This window comes from Eriocheir sinensis, chromosome 30, assembly GCF_024679095.1.
Source record: "Eriocheir sinensis breed Jianghai 21 chromosome 30, ASM2467909v1, whole genome shotgun sequence".
NCBI classification, from domain to species: domain Eukaryota; kingdom Metazoa; phylum Arthropoda; class Malacostraca; order Decapoda; family Varunidae; genus Eriocheir; species Eriocheir sinensis.
The window spans coordinates 13,154,208-13,168,891 of record NC_066538.1 but is presented as its reverse complement, the minus strand read 5'-3'; the positions used below and the strand labels follow the sequence as shown (position 1 = coordinate 13,168,891).

The 14,684-nt window shown below is 42.7% G+C and overlaps 1 long non-coding RNA gene across 1 annotated transcript; it reads left to right on the top strand.

Annotated features, from left to right (window-relative positions):
- Nucleotides 1-5,239: 5,239 nt before the first annotated feature.
- On the top strand, nucleotides 5,240-14,148 carry LOC127005579 (uncharacterized). The gene is made up of 3 exons (XR_007758725.1): nucleotides 5,240-5,321; nucleotides 6,651-6,788; nucleotides 14,055-14,148. It is a non-coding gene; the product is annotated as an uncharacterized LOC127005579 (long non-coding RNA).
- Nucleotides 14,149-14,684: the final 536 nt, after the last annotated feature.

The following is a 14,684-nucleotide window of genomic DNA, read 5'->3' as shown; positions in this document are numbered from 1 at the left end:
CTTCAGCACAAAACAACATGACTTCAGTCCTTTGCTCACAAGAAAACGTCCAGTTCGCTCTACACAGGAACAATTTTACTACGATTCCTTGCTCATGGCATTCACTAAATTGTTGAGCAGCCTTAACGTTTTGCAGGCTGTTTCAGACAAGTGAAAAAGGGTTTCAACAAACACCACAGCTACCAACACCAGCAGCCCACCGGGTGCACTCAACCCAAAACTCCTGAATCCTTGAATGGTTACATAAAGCCATAAGTAAACGCCTATTTCGTAGCCTACGTAACAAATTTGAAGACTTAGAAGTCCTCGCAGCTACAAATCATTATCACATCATCGGAATCACAGAATCTTGGATAGACACTTCAAATAGAGATTTCATTGCGGAATATAGATTACCGGGTTATACCATCTTTAGTCATGAAAGAGAGAACAGACAGGGTGGAGGCGTTATCTTTTATATCCACAACTCTCTCCATCCAGTACCCGTGAAAACAGATAGTATAACCAATGTAGACACGGTCTTCATTGAAATTAAAAATAAATCTCATAAACTAGTAATTGGACTTATCTACAGACCGCCAAGGCAGACTCTTGATATCGACCACGCATTAAGTGAATTATTATTAGAAACAAGTAGCAGTTGCAAGGCAGTAATTGTTGGGGACTTTAACTTGCTAGTGAAAAGATGGGGTGAACCGTTGAACTGTCATACAGGGCTCGACCTGTACACAAATTTACTAGAAAGTGATTTACATCAACACGTTCAAGAACCGACTCGGGAAAATAATATACTTGACCTTATCTTTTCAACGACAGCTGATCTAGTTAACGAAGTAAATGTTGGTCCAATTTTTTGTTCTAGCGATCACCGAACAATCACATTCAGCATCAATATGAAAGAAAGTAAAGTAACTCCTAGTAAAGAAAAGGTGCATGATTATCAGAGAGCGAATTTCGTAAGACTCCGATCAATTCTAAATAATTCTGACTGGACTGAAATCTCGGCGGAAACAGATATTGATAAATCTTGGGGGGCCTTCACCACAATATTGAACAATGCCATAAGCATATGCGTACCCTATCGTAACAGACGTTCAGCTTTTAAGAAGAAAACCAAATGGTGGAATAACGAAATTCAAAATAGACTATCTCTTAAAAAACGCGTATACAGTAGATACATATCAACTCAGAGTGAGGCTGACAAACTAGAGTTGGACAGAATTCGCCGCGAAACCAAGAAATTAATAAAACGAAGCAAGAAAAATCTTGAAGAATATATAGCGGAAACGAGTAAATCTAATCCTAAAGATTTTTTTAGCTATGTAAATAATAAAAAAGTCACTCACCTGTGGTATCGGACCGCTTGCTAATGATAATGGAAACCACACGAACGATGAAAATGAAATGGCTACAATCCTAAATAACTTTTTCGCATCCGTATTTACCGACGAAGATTGTTTATTACCTCAACCGCCGGAGGTTAGAAGGACCGAAAAAATGTTAAGTGGCGTGCTCATCGTAGAAAGTGACATTTTACGCACAATTGAAAAGATTAAAGTAAGCAAAGCTCCTGGTCCAGACAAAATTACCCCTAGGGTCTTAAAAGAAATCAAACATCAAATTTGTAAACCGCTCTCCATCATATTCAATAAATCTTTAACAGCTGGAAAAGTTCCGTCGGATTGGAAACTTGCAAATGTCACACCAATTTTCAAAAAGGGGGACAAGTCTCATCCAGGAAACTATCGACCAATTAGCCTGACATCGATTGTTAATGGAGACTATCATTCGCGACAATATCGTGAAATTCTTCGAAGAAAATAATATTATAAATGATTCGCAACATGGCTTCCGTAGTAAATGTTCGTGTTTAACTAACTTACTTGTTTTTTTTCATTATGTTTTTGAGGTGTTCGATGAAAGCAGATCAGTAGATATCATATATCTGGATTTTCAAAAGGCATTTGATAAGGTCCCCCACCAACGATTGCTCAGCAAACTATTGGCGCACGGTATCTCGGGTAACATTCACAATTGGCTTGTGGACTTGCTCTCTGAGCGGAAACAGAGAGTAGTTATAAACGGTGTTACATCTAACTGGCTCGATGTCAGAAGCGGCTTACCTCAAGGATCAGTGCTTGGCCCCATGCTCTTCTTAATTTATGTTAATGATATCGATGATGGGCTCACTTGCAAAGTATCAAAATTTGCTGATGACACAAAAATTGCTAGTAAAGTAACTGCGACACTCGACGAAGAAGCTTTACAATCAGATCTAGATCGACTTGCACGTTGGGCCAATCAATGGCAAATGAAATTTAACGTTGACAAATGCAAAGTGTTGCACATCGGAAAAAATAACAATCGCGTTCGGTACGTAATGAATGGCCAACAGCTTTCTGCAGTAAGTAAATAAAAGGATCTTGGAATCACTATATCAAGCGATTTAAAGCCCGGTCAGCATTGTTCAGAGGTAGTAAAACTGCAAACAAATTGGTTGGCTTCATCGGACGAGTCTTTAATAATAAATCGGAAAAAGTAATATTAAAACTGTATAATTCGTTGGTTCGACCCATCTAGAGTACTGTGTACAGTTTTGATCTCCCTATTACAGAAAAGACATAGAAAAGTTGGAACGGGTTCAACGAAGAGTAACAAAGATGATTCCTAGGTTGAGAAATTTATCATATGAACAAAGGCTTAAAGAAGTAAATTTATTCAGCCTACCAAAACGAAGAATGCGAGGCGATCTAATAGATGTGTTTAAAATGTTTAAAGAATTTAGTGATATTAATGCGAAAGATTACTTTATAATTGATCGATCAAATAGAACAAGAAGAAATCGCAATTTGAAGATAAGTGGTAAAAGATTCTCGTCGCACGAAGCTAAACACTTCTTCTTCAATCGAGTTGTTAATGTTTGGAACTCTCTACCCTGTGATGTCGTTGATAGCACAACAGTTACGGCCTTCAAGAATAGATTAGACAAGTATTTTGAATCCAACCAGCAACTAAGATATTAGTCATTGTCGTAATAACGTTAAGTTCTTTCGAATACTGGTGTCCTTGTCCGCTTTTATCGCCCGGTTAGTGGTAGCAGTAATGGTAGTTCTTTCCTCTTTCCTACATAATTTCCATGCAGTTTTTCCATGCTGCATGGTTCTTTTTCCTTTCCTGCCAGCTTTGGCTGGAGGGATGGGGGGTGGGAAGGAGCCTTCGCCTTTGCTGTCCTTCATCTTCCACCTTTGATTAGATAGTTAGTGTAGCTTGTCACAAACAGCCTCGTAAGAACCAGCAGGTCTGCTATTGTTTGTTCTTCCTTTGTGTTCCTTTGTGTTCCTTTGTGATTCTTTCCGTTGACTGGGAGTGGTTACTGTCCCCCCTTGAGCAAGGTGGATGGGGTGTGTGGTGTGTGAGGTCATGGCAGTACTCAGAGATAGACGAAAAAGAGCACTTGCTCATGTCGGGAGGGTACCTGCTGGCGATTACGAGTCCAACACGTCCTCAGGCCGTGATGAATTACATACACACACACACACACACACACACACACACACACACACACACACACACTTTTAAGTTGGTGAAGAAGACACAATAGAAGAAAGCTGAACTGTGGACGGAACCCAAAATAACTATTGCTTGTCCATGGGCCAAAGAGACGAAGCTTTACGGCACTGGAAGGTGGAGCACAAGGCACAATGCCGCACTAACCGGAGATGCCAGAGATGTAGCCTCAGAGTCATGTGGAGAGTCAGAGGGATGACGCTGTTCCAGGAAGGGAGGGAGAGGCTAGAAGTGCGAGGAAGCGTTGAGGGGAACTGATCCCACTGTATGTGTGGTGTGCATACTCGAGCTCCGCGTGTGTGTGTGTGTGTGTGTGTGTTATTTCGCCCAAGGTCTGACCACATAATGCCAAAAGCAAGTGTTTATCTATTTTTTATGCACAAGTGTCGCGAGTGTGTGTGTGTGTGTGTGTGTGTGTGTGTGTGTGTGTGTGTGTGTGTGTGTGTGTGTGTGTGTGTGTGTGTGTGCAAATAGGGTAGGCGGTGGCTGAACAGATAGCAAGACGGCCTCGTGTCTTCAAGGACGCGAGATCAATCCCCGACCGGTGCCACCAAGCTGGGATTTTTCAGCCGTCGCCGAGTGGCTTAAAACTACCCACATGCTGTCCAGAAGACCACCTATCAACCCGGACTCTAGATTCTAGGGTTACAGATGAGCTCCGGGAGGGCAGCATGAGCTACTGCAAGATGGCGCCACTATAAACACTCGCCTGCGCCAGAACGGGCTGGGCCGACCATCAGGACCCACCGGGAAGAAGCCTTAGACCGACCATCAGGATCCACCGGGAAGAAGCCTACCGGCGCGATAGGCCAAGGCGTAAAAAAAAAAAAAAAATAAATAAAAAAAAATGCTTGAGAAATGAAAAGAAACTGTAAACATGTAATCCTTGCATTCTCTAAAACTTACAATCTTAATACAGTACTATCTGCATGTCTGTTTCCCAGTTGCTGTCTGGATGCACTTTTACCTTTGTATCTTTTAATTACGCGTATACTCGTCTCACTGCCTACTATACAATAATGCCCAGGTGTCAGGCGATTATAAGGGACCACTCGGCCTTTTCCAGGTAAGTCGTGAGAACGAGTTACTCACCGACTCCCATCCCCATTCATACATCACCCCTATTTGAGACCGTCAATCTTGTTTCCATTACGGTTAATTTGTTACATTCCCCAACTACCCACAGAGGCATGCACACATAAAAGGAACCTACAAGAAACACTTCAGCAAACACATAAATATTAGTTCATCAAAATCAATTATTCCCCACCCACCAAGGCAGTCCATAAATCTATTTAACCTCCACTCAAATATTTTAAATGTGCTTGTACAGCTGTAGAGTACCACACATACACTCCCTTGCTTGAACAGCAATCGTCTCACCATCTGCCTGGTCATCATTCTATCTGCCTGTTTGCTGGGATGTTTGTTGACCTGTTCCTCACACTCTAACTACCTGTCTGGCGGCTTTTTTCTGCCTGCCTGCATGGGTGTCTACCTATCCTTGCACATTCGTCTGTCTATTTACTGTCTCTCTGCCCGTCAGTCTGTTTGTCTGTCTCTGCATTCACATCGTCCTGCACACACAAAAGTGGCCATAATTCCTGCATTGCCAACAGGCTGCCTTGGCCCTTAAATAGGCCGCGTCGCCTCGCCTGCCACTCAGCCTTTCCTTGGGAGCAGGACAAAGACGACGATCAGACGCACAGAGAAACGCTCACTCACGCTTTTGCCTTCCTTCCTTCCATCTTTTGGTAAGCCCCTGTGTGCGTGTGTGTGTGTGTGTGTGTGTGTGTGTGTGTGTGTGTGTGTGTGTGTGTGTACGCCACTAATTTCGAGCCATGATTACCTCTACACACACACACACACACACACACACACACACACACAGGCAGGTGTTGGCAGTCATGAACACACCTACAAATCTTTTTTGACAACACACGAAACTTTTCTGCTTTTTTTTCTAGACCACCACGACAACAACGCCACACCGGTTCGCGGCACAAACTCTTACGTAAAGTTATTCCTCTTCCTCTCAACTCTCGGTCACAGTTTGGGGGCTCCATAAATCTCTCTCTCTCTCTCTCTCTCTCTCTCTCTCTCTCTCTCTCTCTCTCTCTCTCTCTCTCTCTCTCTCTCTCTCTCTCTCTCTCTCTCTCTCTCTCTCTCTCTCTCTCTCTCTCTCTCCCCACCCCCCCACACACACAGGTGCAGGAGGGAGTGCACAGCTACACCCTGGGGTGCGGGGGGCCTTTGACCGCAGCAATACACATGTGCCGCCACACAAACACATGCACACACTACTGAGTTGTGCGCTCACTGGTAGTTCAGAAAATCGTTTCTCGTGTTGAAACTTTTTTATAATCATTTCACTGTCAAGCTGTTACTGTCTCTCTAAGCTGCTTTCTTTTTTCCCTAGTCTTTCAGGTTCATCCACAAATTGGTTACGTTTGCGTATCACTTCATCTCTGACAAAATGAATTAGTCTTCTTTGCTCTTCCTCTTTTCGTCTGAGTGTCCTACAAACTTCCCTTTTTCCAGTTATCCACAAAATCAATGAGTTTACTTATCTCCTACAGCTTAGCACTATAAGTTATATTATTCTTTATAAACTAACTTAGTCTGGCTGTTTTATTTATTTATTTATTTTTTTCCACAAGATCAATACACTGATAGAATTATCTGTTTGAAATATTTGATAACATTCCAATCTTGGCCGCCTTTGTTTTGGCTAGTCTATAGATACACAAATAGACTCCTCTAGACTCTCTTTTTGTTTCCTTTCGCTCTGAATAATTTATTTTCATTTTCATTTGATGAAGTGTGTATATTTATATGATATATCCAATTTAAGGAGGATAACAGAAAAAGCATATGACTACAAATACTTATTTCCAATGTGGTCCTCGCATTGGCAGAAGGTAACAATACAAGTGCTCTACTTTCATTTAAGAAGAGGTTGGACGAATTCATGGATAGTGAGGTAAGGTGGTGTTAAGATTACAGGAGCTGCCTTGTATAGGCCAACCGGCCTCTTGCAGACTCCTTACATTCTTATGTTCTTTGCATTTTCTCGGTCACAGGTCAGCATGAGGCGGGGCGTGGCCGCGGCGGTGCTGGTGCTGCTGGAGGGGAGTCTCCTCAGCCTCGTGAGCAGCCAGCGCTTGGCTCTCGGCCGATGCCCTTCACCCCCCGCCGCAGACGACTTCGATTTTGAAGACGTAAGTTTTTTCTCTCTTTTCTCTCTCCCTCTCCTAAGTACAGTAATTTTACCGGCGGTCGTTTTCGGTCGTCATCGCATGTCAGTCGTCAGTCAATTGGACACTTATAAGCTTAATTTAAGTCGAGGGCGGCAGTATCCGTCCCTCGGCGTGAAGGAGACGGAAATGCAATGCCTCTCATTTGCTTCTCCAGAAGGGTCGTAAGGGAAAGCACTGCAATATTTCATACAAGTAATACAAATAATTTCGTATGAAAATACAGCAGAGATGAAAGTCTTGCTCACCTTGCTTCGCGTCATGCAAGAGCGAACCATCAGAGGAAATATATGGCGGCTTCTTTGTTTGCTATCAGCTGATGCAAGGATAACATCACGCTCAGGCCTCAGTGACACGCGATCAGTGCCAATGAAAAAAAAAGCACAAGTCTAGAATGTGTCAGCTTCATTTTTGACGAAAATAAATCCGTAGTACAATTTTGCATGCAATATCTCCGCACCATCGGTCAGCCGATGACGTCTACTTTATTCGGAGAGCTGACAGAGGGTACCAACCAGGCCGGCAGACATGTCCTGTCAAGGCACTGACCTCTGCGGGAAGGCGGCTTGCAGTAACTCTGTGATTGCCCTTCTGTAAGTGTTCCGCACGAGATAAGCAACATCGGCACCTCTCGTCTGGCCGATTGCGTCTTGAGTGTTTCGTGCCAATATTTATAATAAATTGATTTTCGACAGCAGTTTTTTTTATTTTTACGTCGCGGCCTATTGCGCCGGTAGGCTTCTTCCCGGTGGGACCTGATGGTCGGCCCAAGGCTTCTTCCCGGTGGGGCCTGATGGTCGGCCCAGCCCGTTCTGGCGCAGGTGAGAATTTATAGTTGCGCCATTTTGTGTTGGCTCATGCTGCCTCGCGGAAATCATCTTTGAGCCTCTCTTTGGAGAGGTTATCTAGAGCCCAGGTTGATGGGTGGTCTTCAGGCCAGCATGTGGGTAGTCTTAGGCCACTCGGCGGTGACTGAAAAACCTCAGCTATGCGGCGGCCAGGATTCGAACCCGCGTCCCTCCTGGAGCTCCTGAACGCGGGGCCGTCACGCTAATCATTCAGCCACCGCCTCCCCTGACACATTCGAAAAGCGTGCTGACTTAATACATTAGTGTCGATCGCACATCATTGGAAGCCTGCATTTACTCAGCTTTCCATCAGCTTGACAAAACGGTGGCGAGAAACAACTAGAGCTACCGGTGGCCCTACGAGGCTTCGTCTTGAAAATAAGGCAAGGCGAGCAGCGCTTCCTTCTCTCATCATTCAATACGCAATTATCTAAATTATTTGAATGAAATATTGCGGAGTTTGCCTCAGAGCCTTCTTTGAGAAGTAAATTAGCGATATTCCATTTCCGGCTCCTTCACGCCGAGGTGTTGGGCAAGGGCCGTTGAATGGTTTAAGGAAGCTGGTATTGGCTGCCACGGTGCTGCTGCCTACGTACACGGACTTTGTAAAGCCCCATGTAAAGTCCAGTCATATTCTTCATACTTTTTTATCTAATAAGTTTCTTCGACCCACCACACATGAGAAAGGACCAATGTGCCAAGCCTGTTAATCTGCATCACTAACAGCAGCTCACCTGGTCCTGGCCGGCACAACAACTGCTTGAAGGAGGACTACTGCACAGCAAATGAATGCAATAAAGATCTGAGAAATTGGATGACCGAGAATGCGGCGGTGTGTGAAGCTGAGCGACACTACAGCTGCTACTGGTTTTCAGTTCATCATCCACTCACTTTACTCATCATCCACTCTCTTCACTTCAGTTCGAGACACGACCAACACCAGACCTCTTCATACCTTCTAATCCTTTGTTTGGCATGTGTTCCTCCGCTCAAAACCATATTTCCGTATTTTGTCATATCACTTCTATACGGCCTGTGGACCCACCGGGGAAGCGATGCTTTCAGCATCAAACTTCAGCTCATGGGAATGAGCCAAGTATGTATTTTTCTGATATCCTATGGAATAATTTGCTTCCAGATAAAAAAAAAAATCCGTCTGTATAATTTATCCCCAGCGCATCAAGGAGGTGATTTTCTCTGGGATAGAAGCACACATTCCATGTGCTTTTTCTACTCCTCATGCAAAAAAGTCCTGATTCAATCACACATGTTTTCATGCAATCAAAAATGGAGAAGCAGCTCACAAAAGGTACTTGAGCCTTCGGACTCCTGTTAATCATGATTTTTCTATTTCTGTCCGCAGTCGAACCAAACCTATTCTTCGACTTACCAGAAACTTTCGTTGATGGAAATGGTCAAAATCTTGCCAACTCTAATTCTTTCAGAGACTACTAGCGTCTATCCGAAATTACCTTCCAACAGCAACAGCTTTATATTTTCATATCTTCCACTTCTTAATCCTGATGGCATTGCAGCTATCATATCATTATCTGAAATTGAACATTTCACTCAAACATTCTCTGAAATTTTTTAATCTGGACGATTCAGGGTGATGTTCTCCAACTCATCGCCTTTCTTACTTCAATATGCTTGATATTAAAACTCAAATGCCATTTCTGGCCTGAACTATCAGAAGACTTATGAACCCGATGGAGTACCCTCAATTGCATTTAAACACTGTGCTTCCGTGTTGATCCTCCGCCTGGTCAAACTTTTTCGTTTCTGTCTTTCCACATCCATCTTTCCTTCCTGCTGGAAGTACGCCTAAATCCATCTTGTACTTAAGAAGGGTGACCGCTCATTCCCTTCAAATTGCCGTATTATCTCTGCTTTCTTGTCTTTCTAAAGCTTTTGAAACAATCCTTAACAGGAAAGGTCTTCAACAACTTTTACATTTCTTACTGATCACGAGTACGGATTCCACAAGGGGCATTGTAGTAATGATCTTGCCTTCCTAACTAATCCTAGGTCATCCTATCTTATCAATTTTAGGAAAGCTCGCTGTGCGCAAGCATCTCGAAAGCTTTCGACGAAGTCTGGTGCAAGTCTTTGCTTTCTTAACTACCCTCCTACGGGTTATTTCCCTATCTCTGGATTTTCTCTCGTTTCTTTCAAGCCGATCTGTGCTGCTGTGGTAGACAGTCACTGTTTTACTCCAAAACTGATAAAAAGTGGTGTACTGCAGGGCTCTATTCTGTCTCCTGTTTCCTTTGTATTGTTTTTAATTAATGATCTTTCCATAGTAAACTGTTCAGTCCATTCATGCCGATGATTCTACTCAGCATTGGTCACCAATTTTCAACAAAAGAACTTTCAAACAAGAGTTACAAACTCAAGATCTGTCGCTACAAAACGTTAAACCTTTCATTTTACAATCATTTCTGATTGAGGTCGAAGGCACTTGACTTTCTTCAATGACTCAAAAACTCAGTTTTCCCTCCTGACAACTCATCATAATTTTCCAGACATCTATCAATTTTTAACTCCTCATGCTACAAAACCAGGTTCAATAACGATTGTTCTCGTGCTATAAATGATTGAAAGTTTGCTCATAAAAATTACCTGAACCTTGAAACTCCTCCTAATTATGATGTTTACATTTTTACCCGGAATCGAGCAAAATCTATTGTCCGACTCACCAAATACTATTTTATCAATAGGAAATTCCAGGACCTTGTATTTTCAAATTCTTCCAGAGACTTCTGGCACATGGTGAAAAGAATCTCTAACAATTTTACCGTTTCATCTTTCCCACCTCTCCTTAGGCCTGGCGGCAGTACAGCTGTCACATGTCTCTAAGGCTGAACTAATCGTTCAAACTTTCTCTCTGAAAATTCCACTCTAAACGATTCAGGGCACATTCCTTCTACTTATCCCACCTCTGACTCCACTATGCCTATTATCAAGATTCTTAAGAAGAATATTTTTTATGTCATCTATGGCCTCAATCTTCTGAAGGCTAACGGACACGATGGAGTGCCTTCTACTGTCCATAAAAGCTGTACTTCCGTGCTGGCACCCTGCCTGATCAAACTCTTTCGTCTCTGCCTGTTATCATCTATCTTCCTTCCTGCTGGAAATACGCCTACATAGCCTTTGCCTAAGAAGGGTGACCGTTCCAATCCCTCAAACTACCGTCCTATAGCCTTACTTTCTTGTATTTCTAAAGATTTTGAATCAGTCCTTAACCGGAAGATTCATAAGCATCTATCAACTTCTGACCTTCTATCTGATCGCCAGTATGGGTTACGTAAGGGGCGTTCTACTGGTGATCTTAATGTCTTCCTAACTGACTCCTGGTCATCCACTCTTAGCCGCTTCAGTAAAACTTTTGCTGATGCCTTAAACATCTCGAAAGCTTTTGACAGAGTCTGGCACAAAGCTTTGCTTTTGAAACTAGCTTCCAACGGATATTTACCCCTCTCTCTGTATTGCTAGCTCCAATTTTCTTTATGACCGATCTCTCTCTGTTGTGGTAGACGGCCATTATTCTTCCCCTAAGCCTATCAACAGTGGTGTTCCGCAGGACTTTTTTCTATCACCCACTCTCTGTTGTTCATTAATGATCTTTTCAAAACACACTGTTTTACCCACTCTTACGCTGATAACTAATTTCCATTTCTCAATACCTTTTAACATAAGACACTGTCAACAGGAATTACTGGTCTTTTTAAGCAGGATGCTACAGAAGGCTTAACCTTTGGCCTTGCTTTCAATTCTGAATGGGAAAAAAGAAACATAGTGACCTTTAGTGATTCAAAAACTAAATTTCTCCACTTGTCAGCAAGACACTATTACTACTTATTACCTCCACCAACGAAGTTGGAAGGAGGTTATATTTTCGGTCCGATCAGTATGTTTATTTATTTGTTTGTTTGTTCATGAGCAGCCTCCTGTGCACAATTTTGCCGATATCTCAACCAATTTTTCAGGGAAGCTTCGTGTCCATCCAGAATAGAACCCATTAAATTTTTTTATGTCTAAGGTCAAAGATCAAGGTCAAGGTCGCTCAAAACGTCAGATTGGCCATAACTTCGGTTCTCGTCATCGTCGAGACTTCAGATTTGATTAATTTTTTAGCTCATGGAAAGACGCACCTTGCATGGCCTTGACCTTGACCTTTGACCTTGACCTCAAAAAATTCGCCCATGGTCAAAGTTTAAAAAAATAGAATTTCATCAAATTTCTAAACAAATGCCTCCATATGATGCATAGAGTCACAGTTGATCCCCATACCAATTTTCAGGACGATTTTTGGCGGAGGTGTGCACTCTCCGAGTGCTATGCGCCTAGGTCTCTATTCTTCGATAACATTCAGGTGTCACCTTCTACACTAAACATTATCGGCCTATCCTAAACTCAAAATCTTAGCTGGACATTTCATATCTCAACTCTCGCCAAAGCAACTTCCTCGAGATTTTATATCGTCTCCACCTCTTTTTTTCCAGCTTCTAGATGCTGTCCATATACTGGGGCCTTGTCCGCCCTCGTATGGAGTATGCATCTGATGTGTGGGGAGCTCTACACACACAGTTCTATTGGACAGAGTCAAAGGCTCTTCGTCTCATCAACTTTCCTCCTCTTGCTGACGGTCTCCTGCCTTTTAAATTCCACAGCAGTGTTGCATCTCTTTCAGTCTTTTATCGATTTTTTCATTGTGACTGCTTCTCTGGACTTCCTAACTGCATGCCTCCCCATCTCTCGCCGCCACGCTGCACAAGATTTTCTACCCTCGCTCATTTCTATACAATCCTAATTTTTTTATGCGAGAGGTAACTGGCACTTTCATTATTCATAACTGTTCATAATCCATTCACTTTCTTCAGTTCATTACCCATTCACTTTCTTCAGTTCATCATCCGTTCACTTTCTTCAGTTCATCATCCGTTCACTTTCTTCAGTTCATCATCCGTTCACTTTCTTCAGTTCATCATCCGTTCACTTTCTTCAGTTCATCATCCGTTCACTTTCTTCAGTTCATCATCCGTTCACTTTCTTCAGTTCATCATCCGTTCACTTTCTTCAGTTCATCATCCGTTCACTTTCTTCAGTTCATCATCCGTTCACTTTCTTCAGTTCATTACCCATTCACTTTCTTCAGTACATCATCCGTTCACTTTCCTCAGTTCATCATCCGTTCACTTTCTTCAGTTCATCATCCGTTCACTTTCTTCAGTTCATCATCCGTTCACTTTCTTCAGTTCATCATCCGTTCACTTTCTTCAGTTCATCATCCGTTCACTTTCTTCAGTTCATCATCCGTTCACTATCTTCAGTTCATTACCCATCCACTTTCTTCAGTACATCATCCGTTCACTTTCTTCAGTTCATCATCCGTTCACTTTCTTCAGTACATCATCCGTTCACTTTCCTCAGTTCATCATCCGTTCACTTTCCTCAGTTCATCATCCGTTCACTTTTTTCTGTTCATCATCCGTTCACTATCTTCAGTTCATTACCCATTCACTTTCTTCAGTTCATTACCCATTCACTTTCTTCAGTTCATCATCCGTTCACTTTTTTCTGTTCATCATCCGTTCACTTTCTTCAGTTCATTACCCATCCACTTTCTTCAGTTCATCATCCGTTCACTTTCTTCAGTTCACCATCCGTTCACTTTTTTCAGTTCATCATCCGTTCACTTTCTTCAGTTCATCATCCGTTCACTTTCTTCAGTTCATCATCCGTTCACTTTCCTCAGTTCATCATCCGTTCACTTTCTTCAGTTCATCATCCGTTTACTTTCTTCAGTACATCATCCGTTCACTTTCTTCAGTTCACCATCCGTTCACTTTCTTCAGTTCATCATCCGTTCACTACCTTGAGTTACTTGAGTTAGTAAATGAGTGTTGGTTCACATCATCTAGTTATTATTTGAAATAAAATTACGTATTCGCACATCGTACATTCCACCAATCAGGTAGCAGGAAACTTCCCGTGGAAAAAGGGTGCCTGCGGGAGAATGAATTTTCGTCCCGATAAAAAGAATTGACTGTACTACTACTACTACTACTACTACTACTACTACTAATAATAATAATAATAATAATAATAATAATAATAATAATTACTACTACTACTACTACTACTACTACTACGACTACTACTACTCCTACTACTAGTTATATTACTACTACTACTATTACTACTACTACTACTACCACCACCACTTCTACTACTACTTCTACTACAACTAGTTACTACTCCTGCTATCACCATTACTACTACTACTATTACTTCTACTACTACTACTACTACTACTACTACTACTACCATTACTGCTACTACTTTTCCTACTACAATCATAACTGCTCCCCGCCAGTACGCTGGGCTGTGGTACCAAGCACAGAGGTATGACCACCCCCTGGAGCTGCGGACATCTTGCGTGTCTGTGCGTTACATTCAGAGGGGGAGGCCAATCTCTCTCTCTCTCTCTCTCTCTCTCTCTCTCTCTCTCTCTCTCTCTCTCTCTCTCTCTCTCTCTCTCTCTCTCTCTCTCTCTCTCTCTCTCTCTCTCTCTCTCTCTCTCTCTCTCTCTCTCTCTCTCTCTCTCTCTCTCTCTCTCTCTCTCTCTCTCTCTCTCTCTCTCTCTCTCTCTCTCTCTCTCTCTCTCTCTCTCTCTCTCTCTCTCTCTCTCTCTCTCTCTCTCTCTCTCTCTCTCTCTCTCTCTCTCTCTCTCTCTCTCTCTCTCTCTCTCTCTCTCTCTCTCTCTCTCTCTCTCTCTCTCTCTCTCTCTCTCTCTCTCTCTCTCTCTCTCTCTCTCTCTCTCTCTCTCTCTCTCTCTCTCTCTCTCTCTCTCTCTCTCTCTCTCTCTCTCTCTCTCTCTCTCTCTCTCTCTCTCTCTCTCTCTCTCTCTCTCTCTCTCTCTCTCTCTCTCTCTCTCTCTCTCTCTCTCTCTCTCTCTCTCTCTCTCTCTCTCTCTCTCTCTCTCTCTCTCTCTCTCTCTCTCTCT